General features: G+C 49.2%; 1 protein-coding gene across 1 annotated transcript in view; it reads right to left on the reverse strand.

Annotated features, from left to right (window-relative positions):
* Positions 1–5,248, reverse strand: part of HK3 (hexokinase 3) — a 330,397-nt gene extending 325,149 nt beyond the window's left edge. Inside the window, exon 1 of the mRNA XM_086931767.1 lies at positions 5,008–5,248. The gene's annotated coding sequence lies outside the window, so the exon portion shown is untranslated. The remainder of the gene's footprint in view (positions 1–5,007) is intronic.
* Between the last annotated feature and the right edge of the window lie 752 nt (positions 5,249–6,000).

Below are 6,000 nucleotides of genomic sequence, written 5' to 3' on the forward strand. Positions count from 1 at the left end.
TAGAACAGGAGGGTGTCCCTGCAGTTGCGGGCCCGCGTCCGTGTTCTATCGCCCCAAGCAGGGAAGTCCATCACGGTGGTGATTGGTCTCCGCTGCGTTTTGGCTGGAAGGGGGTTGTGTTGGACTTGGCCCTTCAGGTAGGTTCATCCCTAAACTTTTTGCTTTGTGAATATGAATTGGTGGTAGTGATTTTTGGTTTCTGCGCACTTTCACTGTGTCCCAGTGGAAAGTGCGTGCGCACTCTGAGTGCGGGGAGTAAGGTTGGCCTGCCCGCCCATAGGAATGCATGGGGAATGTCTGTGTCCCTAGTAGTTTCTGATGCGTGAGGTGTGCAGGCTCGAGTTTGGTATGTGCGAACTCGTGAGAGTGAATGCTGCGCAATGGTATGTGCGGCGTGTTGTGTCTAGTGGGGAAGTGCCACTTCTAGACATGGATGTGTGTGTGCAGTGAGGGTGCTGGAGCATGATTGGCTGGAGCTGGCTGGCAAGCCTGGCTCCAGGAAGTCTGGATGGGTCTAAGAAAAAGAGGGAATGGTTTTTAGAGGTCAATCTCACACTGGGCGCACTGCCTGTATGGAAGCACTAATGAACAGTAGTTTGTGGTGCAACTGGGTGAGTGGAAAACCATGTAACCACCCAATGGTAATGCCAGCAGGCCGACAAGACCTCACAATTACTACATAGACGTACGCTATGCACACACTTAATATTTCTGTACATGTAGGTGATAGTACACAAAAATCAAAGTAATGAAAAACATGCAGAGAAACAGTTGATGTGAACAACAAAGTGGAAATGAATAGTATGACAAGGGAAGATCCTTATGTCCTTATTTAATTTTCAAGGCTTAACAACAGCCAGCCGACACGTGTTTCATCACATCACGCGAATCTTCAGGGCTCTAGGTAGCTGTGTTTGAGCCAAAGGTCGCCCTGCCGGTGATACTTCCGACCCGGTGGGGCTCAAGACCGTCTTATATTCCAATGTAGATCAGAGAACGTGAACTTGAAGCGAAGTCTGCTTCTTGTTTATATCCGGAAACTGTAGTTCATATTTATAGTGAGCCGGTTGTTCCAAGATCTGGTGAAGCGTTGTGTAACTTCAGAGCAACAGAGGTAGCTCTGTGCCTTCGTGGTAAGCACAAGTTTTGTTTCTTGTAGAATTCCGAAACGCTGTTCCCGGGTCGCCGTGTTCCTGGTAGTGGAGCACGAGGCACCAGGAGCACGAGGCACTAGATAAGTTAATCTTTTTATTTGTATTTAAAATCGTTTAACTCACTGACAGGCACTGTGAGAAACTCACACTACCTTCAGTCTCAACTTTGGAGCTCTCAATCATGGGCCATTATAAACACTGGGAAAAACAAACCACGATTGAGAGCTTTGGCTTTAAGCCTAAGGGCACTGCTGTTTTTATTAGTGCCCGTCAGAGGGTTAATATTCGCCCGTCGCCCCACCTGTTCTAATTGCCACAGGCCGCCACTGACTGCGCATCTATGTATCTTTACTTTCTATGTATGCTCAAGGTATTTGTTATGTAGTTGTGAAGTTACGAATAGTAATCCATTATTCTGGATATAATATTGTTTCAGGGAAATATTTTGTGACTTGGTATTGTAACACCCATCCATAAACAAGCAAAAGAGTGAACACAAGTTGGTACAGAGGCATGTTTGGGTACCAACACATTCAACGGGTTTATGTTTGTCATTTACTGACCCAAAGGAAGGGGTGAAAGTGAAGATGGCAACATTTGCAGATATTATGGATAGGGGGTGGACACTACTGAGAAGTGTTCTCGGGAACATCAATTTCTGTGCATGGGCTATTATAACCCAAAGTATTCTGGGAGTTATAGTCCTGGTTCAACTTAAAAGTACGAACTGGACTAAGTCCTAGGCACACAGTTTTAAACATAATGAAAATCTAGACTGTAGTATAACTTCCCAAGTGACATGTAACCTACTGATACCCTAAACTTCCAGCAACCTCCACTTGCCAACTCTATCTAAAAGACTGTTAAAGTGCCTAGAGGTCACTCTGTTTTCTGAGTGTACTACATGAAAAAATGAATTCTTTCTCTGCTGCACAATATTTCTGAACGGTGCGTATATGATGTGTGCAAGTTGCATTTTGAAGTGGGATTTACATTACTGGAGGTCTGACATGGAAGATTGTCCATTTCTAGAGGGTGGACTTATGGGGTGTAGTGTATTGTTTTGGAAAACGCATCTGGGGTATCACATCCAATTTAGGATACATCTAGACTCTTGTAAGCAGATTTTGGGTATTTTGTCTACTTGAGAGGCACAGATCCAATTGGCGCACACAGGTGTTTCTGTTGGCTGCCTCGTCAGAGAGGCCACGGACTGAATGAGCATGAGGTCTAAACATGTCTTGCAGAAATGTGTACCATTATGCACGCTGCCAAGTATTGACAGGGGCTCCCACCACAAAGAGCACTTGAGTTTCCGGCTCTCACGAACCCCGAAATGTGCAATGCCGACAGGATGGCGCAATTTGCAGCGCAGGAAAAGCAGAAGGGAGCTGCCACCGGCTCACGCTAACCTGTCGCTCTGAACTCAACCCAGGAACTGCTGTTACTTGCAGACTCGCCCAAATAAGTTACATCCCACGAGTTTCTCTCAGCAATCAGGCTATTCCACCTTGTGTTACACTCATTTCGCGCTCAGTTTATTTGATCAGCAGGCCCTGATCCATGTGCCACTGCCTACTCTTAAAAAAAGTTTTCTAAACCTTTATTTTTTTTAAAAGCATCCAGTTTTCCTTCCTACATTTTTTTTAAAGGTTTGCTTTATTTAAAAGCAATCACAGACATGGTGTTCTGCTGCCCTCAGCGTGTGATGGCAACGTTTCGGTTTGTGACTTACCTCAATATTATTCAAGAGGTAGCTCAAATTGCGACCCACTATCATTTGATATCTGGTGAAACTACTTTTTTGTGCATAGGTCGGTTCACAAAATACAAATGCAGCTGGTAAAAAGCCTGTGTGCAAATTGCGACCATTTTTTGACAAATGCATTATTAAAACCTGAGGCCATTAAGTTACACTTCTCGGGGTTTTAATGTATGTGCTAGCTGTCACTGTAACCCTTGAAAATATGAGACTTCTCAAGGCAGGGCGAGCAGTGCCAGTCATCCTTCCGAGGTCGATAAAACCAGCGCCCCTGCTTTGGGGGTGTACATCATTTATCACTCGCAGCGCTGAAGAGTCAGAAAGCTGGGCAGTACACCTCCATGGCAGAGTTATTAGTATTGCGTACAGGCCTCTGAAATTGACGAGCTCGCACATGGGATTACATCTTTTCCCACGCCCCTTTTCTCTCTGGAAAACAACCCGAACCGGTTCAACCTCATATCCAAATCCAGGATTTCCAAATCCGCGAATTATCCCGAGAGCCCGGGCGAAGCACATTGTCCTCTCTCGTACATTGCGCCACAATGAACAATGTGAGGTAAATGTGGCACAAGTAGGGCTCAGTACAGAGGCGAACTGGCCTCAAATGCCCTCCTTCCCAAGCCCTCTGAGGGCCTCTGATTGGCCTGGTGCACTTTTGGTGAAACCATGAGGTCTGGAAAAACAGGGGGTGCCCGGCCACCCTCCCGAGCACCTCTGCCGGGGAAAGCCGCTCACACCCAGCTCCCTTCACATAAGGTCATCCCGCCCCCGCCTGGATGTCCCCCTCCAGGCTCAGCCTGTAGGAAGCCATCTCATCAGATGCAGGGATGCTGTCCAATCTGGAGCGCATGGTCCACATCTGGCAGCCACAGCTGCAGTATTGTGTCTAACTCAGGAGACACCCACATCGTTGGCGCCTTAAATCCACATCTGGACTATGGCCCATGTTCTGGAGGTCAGATCTAAATTCCTGAGTGCAGTTCTGGAGACCACCTATGGATTCTGTACCTCATTCTGAAGCCACGCCTACACAAGGATGACCAACATTGTCTCCTCGTTTCTGGAGGCTTCATTTAGCGTGCTGCCTCCACATCTGGGAACTGTGTCTTAAGGACCATGTTCTAGTCTGGAGAAGGATGAAGTGGCCAGTTTTGAAGGCCTCGTGTGGGGGTTTGCACCCTGTTCTTGAACCTGCATACAGAGTTTTGTGGCTGGTCTTGGTGACCACATATGGTTATTGTGTCAAGTTTCAAAGAACACGTCTCAAGCAGTGCGCCCGCTCCTGGAGAACACACCCGAAGCATCGTCTCCACCTCCTCTCTGGAGGTCTCCTTGGAGTTCTGTGTCAACTCCTGGACACTGTCCCTACAGTATTGTGTTCCGGCCTGGAGCATCTTATCTGACGTGTTCTGTCAGGTTTCAGGAGCCTCCTATGGAGATCTGCACCCTTGCTACACACAAAGTGCTGTGTCTCTTCTTAGGGGCCATGCATGGGAATTGTGTCCAGGTCTGAATGCAACTTCTGGAGTTGTGTGTCCAGTCCAGAAAGACACACCTAGAATATTATACTCCGTGCGGGAAAACGTATCGTGAGTTGCGTGTAGAGCTCTGGAGCGCACACCTGGAGCATTGTGTCAAGTTCTGGTGAACACATCTGGAGTATTGTGCCAAGTTCTGTTGAACACATCTGGAGTATTGTGCACAGTTCCTAAAAATACATCTGCACTATTGTGTCCAATTATGAGTGATACATATGGACTCTAGCATCTAGAAATTTAGGACGCATAGAACATGTAGGTCCCAGTCATGGAGAATACTTCTAGAGCATCCACTTCTGGAGGGGCACATCTGGAGAACTGTGTCCAGCGCTGAAGAACACATGTGGAGTATTGTGCCCAGCTGTGGAGACAACATCTGGAGAACCGTGCTCACCTCTGGGGACCACACCTGCAGCAGTATTGTGTCTAGTTCCGGGGGCGTCACCACAAGCATTGACAGACCAGAGATGGTGCAGGTGAAAGTTATCAGGACGGCAGACAGCAGGAGTATGTAAAAGTTGTAAAAGTCTAACGTGCTAGAGAGAGGTACCTTTCTTACAGCCGTGTGGTCCAATCCTGGATCTTCCCTTTGTCCGTCTTTTTCTTTTCGCACGGGTTGTCTTCTCTTCCGTTCCTGTTCTCCTTCCTCCTCCTCTTTCCTTCCTCCTCTTTGTACCTTGTCTCTTCTGTACGCCCTGCCTCCCAGGTGCTGCTGGCGCTCGCTTCTCTCCCTCGCTGCTCTCCTCAGCGTCCCTCTCAGGTGCTGCTCTCACTGGCAGTGACGCGGCTCTGGCGTGTCCGGGACTCCGCGTGGTACCGGCTCCTCCCCGGCCTCACGGCATCGAGGAAGCAGGAACCTACCCGGATAGGGAACTCGCAGGGTGTCTGCGTCCGAGGGTGTGACCTCCCTCCCTCCGGCTGCACCCCGAAGTGTGCAGCATCCTGCGACTTCCCGCAGAGCTGCACTCTCCCGCACCACCTTACACCCTGACAACACGGCGGACCATGCGGCACCCTGCATCCCCCTGACCCCTGCACACGCCAGCACGGCCCTTCCAGACCAGAGTCTTACTATGCGCTCGCACCTAAGTGCGTTGTTCTGTAACACCACGCACCGTGCAGAACCCTGCATACTATGTCATCTCTGCAGTACCCTGCACCGGGCTGCAACGCCCTGAAACTTCCTACAGCACCCTAACGTAACTTTAACACCTCAATCTAAAACACTGTGAACTGTACAGCACCCTGCATCCTCATCGCCTCTGCAGTTCCGTGCACCCACCTGCACGATCCTGAACCACTGCCAGCACCCTGCATCCCCCGTCACCTCTACAGTACCGTGCACCCACCTGCACCATCCTGAACTACAATCAATACCCTGCATCCTCATCACCTCTGCAGTGCCGTGCACCCACCTGCACGATCCTGAACCACTGCCAGCACCCTGCATCCCCCGTCACCTCTACAGTACCGTGCACCCACCTGCACCATCCTGAACTACAATCAATACCCTGCATCCTCATCACCTCTGCAGTACCGTGCA

This window comes from Lissotriton vulgaris, chromosome 7 (genome assembly GCF_964263255.1).
Source record: "Lissotriton vulgaris chromosome 7, aLisVul1.2, whole genome shotgun sequence".
Lineage (NCBI taxonomy): Eukaryota > Metazoa > Chordata > Amphibia > Caudata > Salamandridae > Lissotriton > Lissotriton vulgaris.